Source organism: Schistocerca americana, chromosome 1, assembly GCF_021461395.2.
Source record: "Schistocerca americana isolate TAMUIC-IGC-003095 chromosome 1, iqSchAmer2.1, whole genome shotgun sequence".
NCBI lineage: Eukaryota > Metazoa > Arthropoda > Insecta > Orthoptera > Acrididae > Schistocerca > Schistocerca americana.
In genome coordinates, this window is record NC_060119.1 from 26,480,218 (window position 1) to 26,496,346 (window position 16,129).

Consider the following 16,129-nt stretch of genomic DNA (forward strand, 5'->3'; position numbering starts at 1 on the left):
AATGTAGACTGGCAATGGCAAAAAAAGCGTTTCTGAAGAAGAGAAATTTGTTAATATCGAATATAGATTTAAGTGTCAGGAAGTCGTTTCTGAAAGTATTTGTACGGAGTGTATCCGTGCATGAAATTGAAACATGGACAATAAATAGTTTGGACAAGAAGAGAATAGATGCTTTTGAAATGAATGCTGAAGATTACATGGGTAGATCACATGACTAATGAGGAGGTATTGAATAGAATTGGGGAGAAGTTTGTGGCATAACTTGTCTAGAAGAATAGATCGGTTGGTAGGACATGTTCTGAGGCATCAAGGGATCACCAATTTAGTATCGGAGGGCATCGTGGAGGGTAAAAATCGTAGAGGGAGACCAAGAGATGAATACACTAAACAGATTCAGAAGGATGTAGGTTGCAGTAGGTACTGGGAGATGAAGAAGCTTGCAGAGGATAGAGTAGCATGGAGAGCTGCATCAAACCAGTCTCAGGACTGAAGACCACAACAACAACATCATTAATTATTATTATTATTTATTCAAGGCGTCCGATTTTCTCGGCCAGAAAGCCATTTGCGTTATATCCATAACAAAAATCTATCACAAGTTCAAATTCCAATACCATAATCGATCACATGTAGGAACTTTCGCGGTCACTTATCTTTTTTCACAGGTAAGCTATCAAAATCGCGTCAAATAATAAAGTGCACTTATATTAACCTAAGTCGCGTCCTTTTTTCTGCAGGGGGAAAGGGATGGAAGGGTCATTCCATCTCAAATCAGCTAACAGTCTGAACCTTGATATCTCAGATTTTAATGATTTTTTTCAGGTAATGTACCCACTAACACTAGTTTAAATTTGAAATTTCAGATTTTTCTGATGTTTCGTTTTTGACTTTCAAGGGTTTAAAAATAAAAAAAGCCTCCATTTTTGATCAATCGATGATTGTTTTAAAATGCTGTAGCTCGAAAACTATACAGCCTAGAGAGCTCAAACTTGCACCATTGTTTTCCTCTATAAATTCCCTTCAATTTGATATGTAACATGATTATGCTACCTAAATCCGAAAATTTTAAACTATTCCAAAAAAACATTTTTTGAAATTTCCAAATCACATACCCTCGGACTTTTTAATAAAAATTGTCTGTTGTCCAGTCTAACTGACTACATGCATGCAAAATTTCAAGATGGGATCTCAATGAATTCTTGTATAAAATAATATTTTACTACCGCAATACACACTAGTGAGTTGAAAAGCAGACTCTTTCTAGGCTATGACTACTAAGGTAGGCTTATGTAGTTCTAACAAACTTAAATTATTATGTTTACCTTTTTATGCAACATTACCCTCTTATTGTTTGTTAGTTCATTAAATGATATTTTAATGCGAGAATAAAATATATAAAAAAATGATAACTTAAGAATCTTACGATTTTGTACCACATACACTTTTTATTGTAAAAAAACGTGAGATTTTCATATAGGCCTTGGCTCTAGTTTTGGCCACTACCTCACTTATGGCCACCTCGATGTAACGGGGAAGCTACACTGCATCCTTTCATCATATATTATAAATGGGAGGGAAAACTAAAACATCTGCAGTATGTCTTCATATCAGATTGCCTGAAACATAATGCAGTCGCTTTCTATGTATTACAGAAAAAACTGCTAAAAATCATAAAGCAAAACTTGCCTTTTGCACTTAAAAAGATTACTTACTTTTCTGATGGCAGTGCTGCACAATATAAAAATAAGAAAAACTTCCTTAATTTGTGTTTGCATAAAACTGATTTTCAAGTTGAGGCAGAGTGGGAGTTCTTTGCAACATCCCATGGAAAGAGCGCATGCGATGGCCTTGGAGGAACTGTTAAGTGGCTAGCTGCTAAAGCCAGCTTACAAAGGCCATATAACCAACAAATCTTAACAATCAAATCACTTTATGTATTTGTCATGGAAAACATAAATAACATAGACTTGGAATACTGCACAACAGAGGACTATGAACTGACCAAAGGATACTTACTTCCTCGGTTTAGTGACTCTAAAGTGATTGTGGGAACACGGAAGTTTCACTCATATAAAACCTGCAGAGAGAGTCAAATTACTGTCAAGCCTTATCATTTTAGTCTGGACGAGTCTCTTGAATATGTGACAACACTGAACCAAACAACGCCGTCACATATGGAAAATATTGCTGCTGGTTTTGTGACGGTAGCATATGACGACTCTTGGTGGCTAGGATGCATTGAAGAAAAATACAATGACATGTACTGAATAAATTTTTTACACCCAAAGGGTCCAGCCCAGTCTCTTTACTATCCACTGCCAAGAGATATATTAGATGTACCAGGAAATACTCTTTTACAAACAGCGAATCCAACATCAGCTACGGGAAGAACCTACACTTTAAGTGCTAAAGAAATGAAGTTGTCTTCTCTTGCTTTGGAAAAATATCTTAAAAGATCATAAAAGAAGCACGTTTAAATTATGATACACCTACCCTCACTAAACACTAAGTTGTATAAATATCATGTGTATTAACTTTGTAAATACCGATTGGTATTAGAAATACAGTTCTATCCACGCAGATATCAACAAGTTAATCTTTTTCCCAAGTGAAACTACTTATATACCAATTTCTGATATAAGGAACTTGTAAATGATTACAAATAACACTGGAAAACTATGAAAAAAAAATCTGCCATTTACAACTAAGGATGAAGGTGAGTGGCTTTATTCAAAATTTTAACTTGTAGCATGTATATTACCAATTAAAATGTGTTACTTCCTTATGACGCATAGTTAAAAGAATCACGAACATTAAATTAAAACAACACAAATTCATTTAATGTATTAACAAACAATAAGAGGGTAATGTTACATACAAAGGCTAACATAATAATTTAAGTTTGTTAGAATTACATAGGCCTACCTTAGTACTCATAGCCTAGAAATAGTCTGCTTTTCACCTCACTGATGTGTATTGCAGTATTATTTTATACAAGAAACCATTGAGGTCCCATCTTGAGATTTTGCATGCATGTAGTCAGTTAGACTGGACAACACATAATTTTTATAAAGAAATCCGAGGGTACGTATTTTGGATATTTCGAGAAACGTTTTTTTGGAATAGTTTAAAATTTTCAGATTTAGGTAGCATAGTAATGTTATGTATCAAATTGAAGGGAATTTTCAGAGGAAAACAATGGTGCAAGTTTGAGCTCTCTAGGTTGTATAGTTTTTGAGCTACAGCTCTTTAAAACAATCATCGATTGATCAAAAACAGATGTTTTTTTTTATTTTTAAACCCTTGAAACTCAAAAACCGAAGATCAGAAAAATTTGGAATCTCAAATTTAAACTTGTGTTAGTGGGTACTTTACCTGGAAAACAATTCATCCAAATCTGAGACGTCATGGTTCAAATCATGTAGTACAATTGGTTAATTTGACATGGAATGACCCAGAAGTCTTTATTTCAAGCAGTACGGTCATCACTTGTTCTCCAGCACAATCAGTACACATCTTCGAGATCGCAGCAACGCCCAGTGCAGTCGCCACGACGTCCGCTCTCCAACTTAGTTGAAGTCGTCGCCAACCCCTGGCCCCGCCGGCCAGTGCGCGGGCTGTTGCCCACGGCGGCGACGTGAGGCGGCGCGCTGGGGCCGGCTCGCGCCAGCCCCCGGCTACTGGCGCCGCACCACTCACCTCAAGTACACATGTTTTCGCTGGACACGCTGCAACTTGCCGAGGTTGACGTCACAACGGTCGGCCGTTCGATCCAGCACGCGGTGGACAGAGAACGCGCTCTCGCACTTTTGGCAGCAAAGCTGTTTTCCTGGACAGGTTCGAACAGGTCCATATTCACGTCAGACACCCGCCAATCACTGCAGTCTCCCCTCACATTACACAATCGTCCGAGATGTTTGCTACAAGCTCCAAAGTTAAGTTCTATCACGTGACCCACTAAAAGCTATTCTTCATTATAAGTCATCATCATTTATTATTATTATTATTATTATTATTATTATTATTCATTATCACTCATTATCATTTATCATCATTCATTGATTATCATTATTATTATTGTTGTTATTATTATTATGTGACAGAAAACCGTGCTACACTTTTGGCGCCGAAATTTGCTCAACAGTTAAACCCGCCATGACTCTCGCGCGCGCGTTATAACCAGACACGTACCCCGCGGACGTCCGACCGCTTACGTCACACATCCTCGATCGCCTCCTCTATACACGCGACAGACATAGTCTTCTGTAAATATGCTAACACCCACATCTAACCTATCAATTACCTAAGTACTTAATTCCACGTCAATTTTAATCATATTAAATAATTCAATTTACAATTTCATATGCGTATGCAAAGGTGTTCAACTACCTACTTTCAAATACTTTTAGAGGACCAGACTGCAACCTCTTTCTAGGAACCATCGCCGTGTTTGAATTCTGTCAGTGAGGGAACGTCACTTGCGCTTTCGCTACCAACCTAAGAAAATTGCACGTAAAGAAAGGGCACTTGTACTAATCTCATCCATCCGACCACCACTTCCTCCTAGGATCAGGTGCCAGTAAACAAAGCTCACTTACGTCTTCGCTGCCAACGAAAGAAAACTGCTCAAAACGAAGCGTACCACCCCCACCACTTCCTAGAGTTCAGCTGGTAAAAGGACTCACAGAACACACGCTCTGACATGCCCCACACCATACAGACCTGCAAACCACTCCCACAACTCATTTATAAGGCTCTAGACACACGCTTGCTAATTGTAAACAGTTAAAAATAACGCATAGCACAGCCTACAGATATGCGACCCGCTCGTAAATAATGCAAAACATTTACGTCCAAATACCCAAACAACTCCTAATTTTCGCAAATAATTTCAGCAGGCCTGAAAACTGCTCCTAAATAATACAGCACAATGATGTGTAGACACGCCAAGTACTCGTAAACTATTCAAATCGCGCATATGAAGGCCTACCGACCCGATCCCGAAATAATGCAATCAACGTGCGCGAGCACAGTCCATTGAGTACACAGGAGGCAGCGGTAAGTGACCTATACCTCAGATGTCGAAGCGCGCACAGCCCCTGCTCGGCTTCTGCAAGCATGAGGTGGCGGCACCTCCCTCATACGTAACACCTGTGGAATTCCTATCTAAATACGTGCTCACCTACACACACGTGCTGATGTGATCGGGCGGGAGTGCAACCCCGAGTTTCAGCCGAACGCAGGCCAAAGTTGTATGTAGACGCCCTTAATAACCGAGCGCTTATTTACACACACAACACGGTCTCCAAGCAGAGCCGCGCGCGTTCGGCCTTCCTCACTCTAACTGCGGTCCGACGAAAACGCTTCAGAATTCCATTCCACAGCAGCAGAACCTGCTTTCCTCCCTTAGCGATTCTAACGGACCATAAGTGACGATTGACTGACGCTTCACGGCGCGCGCCACAACCCCCGCGAAGTGAGGCAGCCACAGCTCCCACCCGCCAGCCGCCGCCACCGTACACCGGTGAAAGTTGCATTCCAAGCAGCGCTCACACCAGTCTCATATTCGAGGCATCTCCAGGTGCCACTCGTCTCTGCTGCTGAATACAAGGCGTGTTGACACACACACACACACACACACACACACACACACACACACACACACACACAGTCATCCTCTCTACTCATCCCATAACATAAGCAATAGTAACTTTACAATCCAATGTATATAAAGCCTACACAATGTAAGCCACACTAACTTTGACAATACCGACTACGTGCCCCAATGCTCTCCATCCCAAAGGAAGCGCTGTGAACCTGCTCTCTCTTTCTACACACGTGACACTCGGCGGTAATCAGCCCTTCTACATCAACGGACGGAAGTCCCTCTCAGAACTGTTCCACAAATTCGGCGATCGCTTCCCCTCAACACAAATGCGTTACTGTCTTCTTCCATGCATGCTCGCTTTTTTTTACAGACATCTCCAGACTCATAGACTACATGAACACACCAAAAATTTTCAAAGTACAGTATCCTGTAAACTACTGAGTAACTAGAAACAAACTAAAAAATGATATTCACACTCTCGAATACCGAAGTCGTTGATGTCATTATCAAATGGTTCAAATGGCTCTGAGCACTATGGGACTCAACTGCTGAGGTCATTAGTCCCCTAGAACTTAGAACTAGTTAAACCTAACTAACCTAAGGACATCACAAATATCCATGCCCGAGGCAGGATTCGAACCTGCGACCGTAGCGGTCTTGCGGTTCCAGACTGCAGCGCCTTTAACCGCACGGCCACTTCGGCCGGCCTAGGGAGTTTGAATTTTGGTGGAAGATCATACAATTCGTCTAGCTAACAAAAATGGCTCCAAGTTCAACTGTGTTTAGCTCCTATCACAACCACCAGAGCGCTCTGTCATCAGGTAAGTTGATGACGCAATTACCATTATTCAAGATGGCTGCAACCAGTGCAAAACGTGTCACCTTTCCCGAACCCGCATGCTAAAGTAAAATTCCAACTTGGATTTCGTCACACCCTACACATCGTTCAGCTGATCCCATTTCCAGATCTTTGCATATCTGATATCTGCAATTTAAGTCAGAGAAAGACGTATGCATTACCTTCTGCAGCCTGTCTAGAAACAGAACGACGTCAGTTACTGCAACAGGAACTTGTCTTGACCATTCGCCAGAAATTCAAGCGCCGCCGGCGGCACGTCAAAGCCACACATCTGTCCATCTAAACAGCCGTCCACTAAGCCCCAGGACCAGCATGCCGTAGTGGGCTCTCTCTCTCTCTATACCTGCTCTCCAGCTATTGTCTAACGACATACACTGCACAAATGGATTCCTGAATAGCGCAGATCTCTATCCCCCCCTCCATCTCCAACTCGACATGTAAACAGTGTCTCTCCTCCAGCCAGTGAACCCGACGTCACTCACGCTGCGCTGACGATTTCCACTCACAAATCTTAAACACTCCCATATATAAACGCCTATTCACTCCTGCCAAAACTCACTTAAAAATAAAAAAAGCATTATCCGTTTCTCAGCATAGATTAGTATGCATTTAGAACAAATAGATAAATATAATTCCAAGCAGAAGTCATACATATGATTAAAAAGAAAAAAAAATGACCTCAATTTAGGTTATCCGACATTTATTTACATTTCCTAATGATACAGTCGTAGATGAGTCATGTCATCCACTCGCTCATTCCTACAGCACACACTTTCTCAGAACTTGTACTACTTATATGCCACCCACCCTCTTATAATAATTTTGTACAAGCATTTACGCCCCCACAAACAACCCAGCTCAATAGAACATAAAATTCCTTTTTCCACAGATAGTCATATTCGGTGAACAATTAAACATACTAAATTACGCATACATTAATCAAATACACTAATACTTTTACCGACATACACATACCTCTCACTGAGGATAGGGCATTTAATATTATATACTTAAACACAAACCAATGACAACCATATTCCGGCGCACACCTTGTCCTCGTAACAAAGCACACTGGCCAATCATGTGACAGCATGTTTTCCTAATTTCAGTATCATAGCTAAACCACACCTCCTCTACTTTGCAAGTATCATTGCGAGCATTGATAGATGACTGCTCAGTACGTCCATTCACACTTAATTCTCGAACACATAAGAACGACCAAAGTATACCAGACAACGATATACATATTTCTAAGACCTTGCGCATAGTACTCGATCAATCTCTCTGCGTATGGCGGTCACAGAGCAGTCTCACCCTTTTACGTTAAAAGACCATCCTAAGCTCGTCATTGACCAGCCTACCCCGCAATAACGCTACCCAATTAATCCTCAACCAAGCAGAAGAAAATAGCTACACTTCACCTCTCTTGACTGAATAGAGCTTTCCTAGTCCTAACCCCTCCAAGTGCACCACATTTCAGGAGATGTAACCAAGTCTTGGAGCTTAGCACACCATATCGATCTATAGTAACAGATCTCAAAGTGCCTTTATTTAATAGCATACACCTAAGAAGAACAAGAACGGAGTGATATTTATACGCAATGTAGTTTGACACAGTTTTACGTAAATCATCCAATTTATCATGTGTAAAGTATTGTAGCTGCATATGACTAGAAGACTTCAGGAAGAATATAATAATTCCAATCCCAAAGAAAGCAGGTGTTGACAGATGTGAAAATTACCGAACTATTAGTTTAATAAGTCACAGCTGCAAAATACTAACACGAATTCTTTACAGACGAATGGAAAAACTAGTAGAAGCCAACCTCGGGGAAGATCAGTTTGGATTCCGTAGAAACACTGGAACACGTGAGGCAATACTGACCTTACGACTTATCTTAGAAGAAAGATTAAGGAAAGGCAAACCTACGTTTCTAGCATTTGTAGACTTAGAGAAAGCTTTTGACAATGTTGACTGGAATACTCTCTTTCAAATTCTAAAGGTGGCAGGGGTAAAATACATGGAGCGAAAGGCTATTTACAATTTGTACAGAAACCAGATGGCGGTTATAAGAGTCGAGGGACATGAAAGGGAAGCAGTGGTTGGGAAGGGAGTAAGACAGGGTTGTAGCCTCTCCCCGATGTTGTTCAATCCGTATATGGAGCAAGCAGTAAAGGAAACAAAAGAAAAATTCGGAGTAGGTGTTAAAATTCATGGAGAAGAAATAAAAACTTTGACGTCGCCGATGACATTGTAATTCTGTCAGAGACAGCAAAGGACTTGGAAGAGCAGTTGAATGGAATGGACAGTGTCTTGAAAGGAGGATATAAGATGAACATCAACAAAAGCAAAACAAGGATAATGGAATGCAGTCTAATTAAGTAGGGTGATGCTGAGGGAATTAGATTAGGAAATGAGGCACTTAAAGTAGTAAAGGAGTTTTGCTATTTGGGGAGCAAAATAACTGATGATGGTCGAAGTAGAGAGGATATAAAATGTAGGCTGGCAATGGCAAGGAAAGCGTTTCTGAAGAAGAGAAATTTGTTAACATCCAGTATTGATTTAAGTGTCAGGAAGTCGTTTCTGAAAGTATTTGTATTGAGTGTAGCCATGTATGGAAATGAAACGTGGACGATAAATAGTTTGGACAAGAAGAGAATAGAAGCTTTTGAAATGCGGTGCTACAGAAGAATGCTGAAGATTAGATAACTAATGAGGAGGTATTGAATAGAATTGGGGAGAAGAGAAAGTTGTGGCACAACTTGATTAGAAGAAGGGATCGGTTGGTAGGACATGTTCTGAGGCATCAAGGGATCACCAATTTAGTATTGGAGGGCAGCGTGGAGGGTAAAAATCGTAGAGGGAGACCAAGAGATGAATACACTAAGCAGATTCAGAAGGATGTAGGTTGCAGTAGGTACTGGGAGATGAAAAAGCTTGCACAGGATAGAGTAGCATGGAGAGCTGCATCAAACCAGTCTCAGGACTGAAGACCACAACAACAACAATGACTAGAACGCAGGCTATATCACGTGACTAAAGCATCCAGATAGAACACTGGAAAAAAATCGACCTTCAGCAACTTGTCTTTCTCCAGAATAAATGAGTCAACGTTTAAATCGTACCTAGCTACAGCTCTGTCTCAATCGATCATCCTGTACACTCTCTGTTATCCTTTAACACAGATGTTAGTAAGTTTAGACGTGAATGGTTCTCTGTCCTCCTGAAAAGCATCAGATACAGTATTCAGCTCGTGTTTATCACTGCTACCTCAGTAGACATACACTATAATACGAACTCAACGAGAAAAAATTGACTACCTTCCTGATTCCGCTCGCTGCGACGTCATCGTTTTCCTACATTCCTCTTGTTGCCGCATACTTCACTCCATGTACAAATTGCTCCCTGCGAACCAGAAGATAAGTACGCCCTCATTTTCACTGCATTTCGGTATATGTTAGGTTAGTTTATATGTATGCGCTAATCAGTTTTCCCATTTCTGTCGATTTTATGTCAGATCCATCCATGTGACCGCGACATAACCTATCTTTCTGTGTTCTAAAATTGCCTGTAAATGTAACCCAGACGCATCCAGTCACCTCCACATTCGGGGAGCGCTTGCTCTGTTTTCTGTATGCCTGTATACATGCATGCCTCGAGGGGGGCTCCCATGACCGGCGGTAGACTCGAGTTAACGTTCGAATGTGGATCCGCCGCGAGTTGTATCCGAAGCGGTGTTCAGATGCGGATCCACAATACGCCGCGCACGGGGTAGTCTTTGAAGGTGGATCCGCCTCGCGCAATGTAGGAGGCTGTATTCGCATGCAGAGCTACAGTATACCATACCCGAGTTGGCGTTCGAGTGTGGATCTTCAAATGGTTCCAATGGCTCTGAGCTCTATGGGACTCAACTGCTGTGGTCATAAGTCCCCTAGAACTTAGAACTACTTAAACCTAACTAACCTAAGGACATCACACACATCCATGCCCGAGGCAGGATTCGAACCTGCGACCGTAGCAGTCGTACGGTTCCAGACTGTAGCGCCTTTAACCGCTCGGCCACTCCGGCCGGCGAGTGCGGATCTGCTGCGTACTATATATCCAGAGCTGTGTCCGGGGGGCGGATCCACCACACGCAGCATCCGTGATAGGATTCGCGGGTGGACCAAGCACACGTTTCGTCCGGAGAAGTGTTCTATGCTCGAAGTTTGGTCCACCAGCCGATGGGACCGGTTCCTGGGAGCCGTCCGTGAGGCATGCATGTCCACAGACATACAGGAAACAGAGCAAGCGCTCTCCGAATGTGTAGGTGACTGGATGCGTCTGCGTTACATTTACAGGCAATTTTAGAACAGAAGCTGTGTTGGTCCGTTTAATAATAGAAGTGTCATAGAATGCAATTCGGTGTCCGTTTTCCAGTGTACGCGCCGCTATAGATGATCTTTCGCGATGGCGTAGGTGAAAACACCTAACATGTTGTGAACGAAAAAGAACGAATAGGCATAAACACTGTGGCAGTGATGAACGAAAACCAGTTAAGAAAGTCAATTGTAAATAGTGCAGCGCAGGAAGTAAAGCAGAATGCCTAAAGGTGCGAAGAGCAGATGTGAAATGAAGTCTGTCGACACCAACCACTGCTAGCAAGAGGGGAAGGAGCGGACTATGTAAAGAAACACCGTAAGTAGCTTTCAGGACAACTTTATAAAGGAAACGCTGTTTTTAACGTAAAACAATAAAAAATGTACAAACGTGTGTATCCATTTTAGAATAACCACAGAAGATCCTTTGTAAATAAAAGCGAAACGCGTCTGGTGTAATTCTTTATAACAGATTAATCTCAGTGTATCCTCTGCAGCGTTGTCCCCATAAGGAACGAATCTAATGATACTCATGACTGTCTCAAAAATAATCGTCCCGGAAAACATGAAGAACTCCTTCGAGCACTTCAAGTGGATAGCGTTGAAGGGGTGCAACGAGAGGTGAAGTTGTGGCTCCGGCCTCAAAGCCAGACATTCTACAGTGGTGTTTTCAAACAAACTGATCTCTCGTTGGGAGAAATTCGTTTGCCGCCAGTGTGAAGATATTGAGAAATAAAAACCTAGGTATAAAGAATAAACACGTAGAATTTTAATGAAGTTTGTTTTATTTAAAAAGCTTTCAGAATTTTCACATAAATACGGAGGGATTACTTTTCACCACGCCCTCGTATTTTTGTTTGTTGTCAATTTCTGTTCGTAGTGTGTTTTTATGTTTTTTTTTGCTAATATGACTAGATTTTACTTTATTTATGAATTAAATATTTTGAGTGAATGTCTTACTAATACAGGGTGTATAAAAACGCATTTGACTATGCGCGGTGGTTGGTAGATGGGTGTCACGTGAGCATACTTTGATAATAAGCTTATGTTGGGAAACGCGGCATTTGTGTGCTGGTGTCTCTAAAATGTACAGCAGGATGTAGGCAGTTTGGATCACACACGCTACGCAAGGTGCAAAAGGGACACTGCATATTGAAAGAAGATTACGGTTAATGAAGTAAAAGATCCACACAGTGGACACCAAATGAAAAAGCTACTCCTTATGTTTCTGATCTGGACTGCGAAGGAACTGTTAATCACAACTCTGGGAGAAGTTGTAGTTTAATTCACAATCGATTTATTGATCTTAAACAAGACAATTGATTATTAAAGAAACATCATACAAAAAATATTTATTTAACAAAAGCATTACTAAAATGAGATCTATGGTGGACAAAGTGATCTGCTGGGGATCGACACACGACACTAACCAGAACACTACCCGCTCTGTCTCACTTCATACACGTGAATCCAGGTTATGGCATCAGACTATACCACCACCAAGCATCGATACTCTACCATACAAAAAAAGGAAAAAATATGGTTCGAAAGAACAGGGTGGTGAGAAATAAATATTATAGCCCTACTTCGCAGCAGCAAATACTTTACCATCCTGCTGGTCAAGGCGGCACGCTACGATGCGTTCGGCGACTGAAGTCATGGACGGCGGCAATCTGTTATTAAATGCGCGTTCCCGAAAAACGCAAGTACGCGGTCTCGCGTTCAGTTAATTGAGAACGCAGGTACTTCCCTAAGAGCCTCTGAAACCCCGATGGATTCCGGTGTGCAGGTGGACCCGTTTGCTGGTCTGCCAAACAAATTTGACTCCGTGCCACGACTGTGCGTGTTGGAATACGTCAAATGTTTGGACGGCCAACTCAAGACAAAGAAGTACACCCACTCGTCACTCATTGTGACCACGATGATATAAGCAGGACCTCTGACGGTTCAGAAGTTGACTGGCACAGGCTCTAAGTCGCGCCCTAGCAAAGGACACAAGTCTCACCGTTTAGTTAGAGACCTGCAGTTCTTTACTAGCGAAGCGCCAGTACCGGAGACTTGAACCAGTGTGAGTGACGATCTCCATGTCTCTGTGTTGCCTCCTCAGCTTGGTTCCAAAAGCACATTCCTCTTTTTTGAATTCCCCCAATTTCGCACAAGCCAATCACGAGCTGGAGCCCGGCTTTCTAAGCTCGGTGAATGGTCTTTGCACTTCAAACTGATTTGACCAATGAGAAACTTAAAGTTAATTGGCAGAAAATGGAAAAAAATTCAGGTTCGCAGTCTCTTCCCCACACGATTGCCGTGTCTTTTGCTAACACAATACAGGGTTGAAGCACAGCCCACCATAAACAGCTTGTTATCTCCCCTGTTGCGTCCATTTCAAAGTTTGCAAAGAATGGCCATAAACTAGCATTGACAAAACATGTTTTGAAACAGAGTCTACACATCTGGGCGCCAGTTTTCCTGTCCCGTGGACATTTGCAGAACGTTTCCATTTCTTTTGGCGGCTTGCTCGCTAACAAGGCCTACAATGTGTTGTTGGCGACTTTTCGGCGCTAGGCCATATACCTGGACGTCTGCCCCTGTCTGTGGCGCCAAGCTTAATGAGTTTCTGCACAATACGACTGCAGCACGGGGCCGTCTGGAAATGTCCCTTCATCGTTCTCCAGAAAAAGCGCGCTTTGTGTCGCCCCAGCAACGCCGTGCTTTTACTGCAGTCGTTTAAGTCGGCACCCTCTTCCTTTGACCGCAGGTAAAGTTTACCGTATTTTTTTCCCTAGAGCATGCAAACAAGACCATAAACTGCTGCCCACCATTTCATCACAATGTATGAAGTCAAATCGCCGTAGATCGTATTCCATACACCGAATCCGAAGTGAGAGTGCCCTGCAATCTCTCAGTACTACTGTCAGTAAAAGCCACTTTAGCTCAGCTGAATGACGCCTTGGGCAGCTGGTGGATTGGACGTGGGAGCCCCAATAGCCTGGTCCCACCGCTCACTGGACATAACGCCACTGGATTTTCATTTCTGGAGGTGTATGAGAACCCTCGTGCATGGGAGACTCGTCGAGTCTCCACAAGACCTTGTGGCGGGTGGAGTCATTCGAAAATATTTCCAACGGTTCGGCAAGATATCGTCAAGCTATACACATAGCGCACCGAAGTTGATGGCGGTCGTATTGAGCACATTCTGTAAGCGAATGAAGCTGACGTTTGCCGACCGCAGTGTACTGCGAGCTGACCAGAGTCCTCCTAACGTCGGCCGGGCCTCGCTTTGCCCGGCGCAGCGAACCAGCTCGCCGTGGCGCGGAACCCACAGGTCAGCGCGAGTCGCCTGCAGCCTTCATAGCCGGCCATAATTGCGAAGGTGTCGCCAGCGAAGGATTTTATGCACGACCTGACATCTCGATTACGTGCCATAGATGTTCGACTGGATCCGTGTCGGGCGACCTGGGCGACCACAGCATTCGCTGGAATTGTGCAGAATGTTTGTCCAGAATGTTTCTCAAACCAATCGTGAACAACTGTGGCCCAGTGATATCGCGCATCCACAAAAGTTGCATCTGACCGAGCCACGTGTCCCAGTCGTCTAGTGTCCAACCGACGTGGTCACGAGCCTAAGAGAGGCGCTGCAGGCGATCTCTTGGTGTTAGCGAAGGCAGTCGCGTCCGTCGTCTGCTGTATAGTCCATTACATTTCGCCGCACTGTCCGAACGGATACCTTCGTTATGTATTTCACGTTGGCTTCTGTGATTATTTGAATGAGTGTTGCTTGTCTGTTAGCACTGACAACTCTAAACACACGGTGCTGCTCTCGGTCGTTAAGTGAAGGCCGTCGGTCACCGCGTTGTCCTCGGTGAGAAGCAATGCCTGAAATTCGGTATTCCTGGCACACCCTTTACACTGAGGATCTCGGCGTACTGAATTCCCTAACGATTTCCGAAACGGAATGTACCATGCATGTAGCTCCAACTACCATTCCGCGTTAAAAGTCCGCTAATTGCCGTCCCGCGACTTTAAGTCGGAAACGGTTTCATGTGAATCACCTGGCTGGGTACAAATGACAGTTCTAGCAATGCACAGGCCTTTTGCACCATGCGTACACGAAACTACCGCCATCTGTTTGCGTGGATATCGCTATCCCGTGACTTGTCACTGCAGTGTACATAGTCGCCTTTTCTTCTTCCCTAATTTGTGTCGTCCCAACTGCGTACGTCCTATTTCACATTTCAAAGACGCTAGGACGCAAACGAAACGTTTTCGAGCATATGTCCATTCTCACAGTATGCTCAGACGTTACCAGTGTACCAACTAGCTCACCTTGTAACATAACATTTGATACATGTTTACTTTCCAGTATACGTATACAGGTTGGTCCATGGATCGTGACCGGGCCAAATATCTCACGAAATAAGCGTCAAACGAAAAAACTACAAAGAACGAAACTTGTCTAGCTTGAACGGGGAAACCAGATGGCGCTATGGTTGGCCCGCTAGATGGCGCTGCCATAGGTCAAACGGATATCAACTGCGTTTTATAAATAGGAACCCCCATTTTTTTATTACATATTCGTGTAGTACGTACAGAAATATGAATGTTTTAGTTGGACCACTTTTTTCGGTTCGTGATAGATGGCGCTCTAATAGTCACAAACATATGGCTCACAATTTTAGACGAACAGTTGGTAACAGGTAGCTTTTCTTAAATTAAAATACAGAACGTAGGTAAGTTTGAACATTTTATTTCAGTTGTTCGAATCTGATACATGTACCTTTGTGAACTAATCATTTCTGAGAACGCATGCTGTTACAGCGTCATTACCTGTAAATACCACATTAATGCAATAAATGCTCAAAATGATGTTCGTCAACCTCAATGCATTTGGCAATACGTGTAACGACATTCCTCTCAACAGCGAGTAGTTCGCCTTCCGTAATGTTCGCACATCCATTGACAATGCGCTGACGCAAGTTATCAGTCGTATTGGGCGAATGGTTCAAATGGCTCTGGGCACTATGGGACTTAACTTCTGAGGTCATCAGTCCCCCAGAACTTAGAACTACTTAAACCTAACTAACCTGAGGACATCACACACATCGATGCCCGAGACAGGATTCGAAACTGCCACCGCAGCGGTCGCGCGGTTCCAGACTCTAGCGCCTAGAACCGCTCGGTCACCCCGGCCGGCCGTTGTGGGTGTGTCACGGTAGCATATATCCTGCAACTTTCCCCACAGAAACAAATCCGGGGACGTCAGATCCGGTGAATGTGCGGGCCATGGTACGGTGCTTCGACGACCA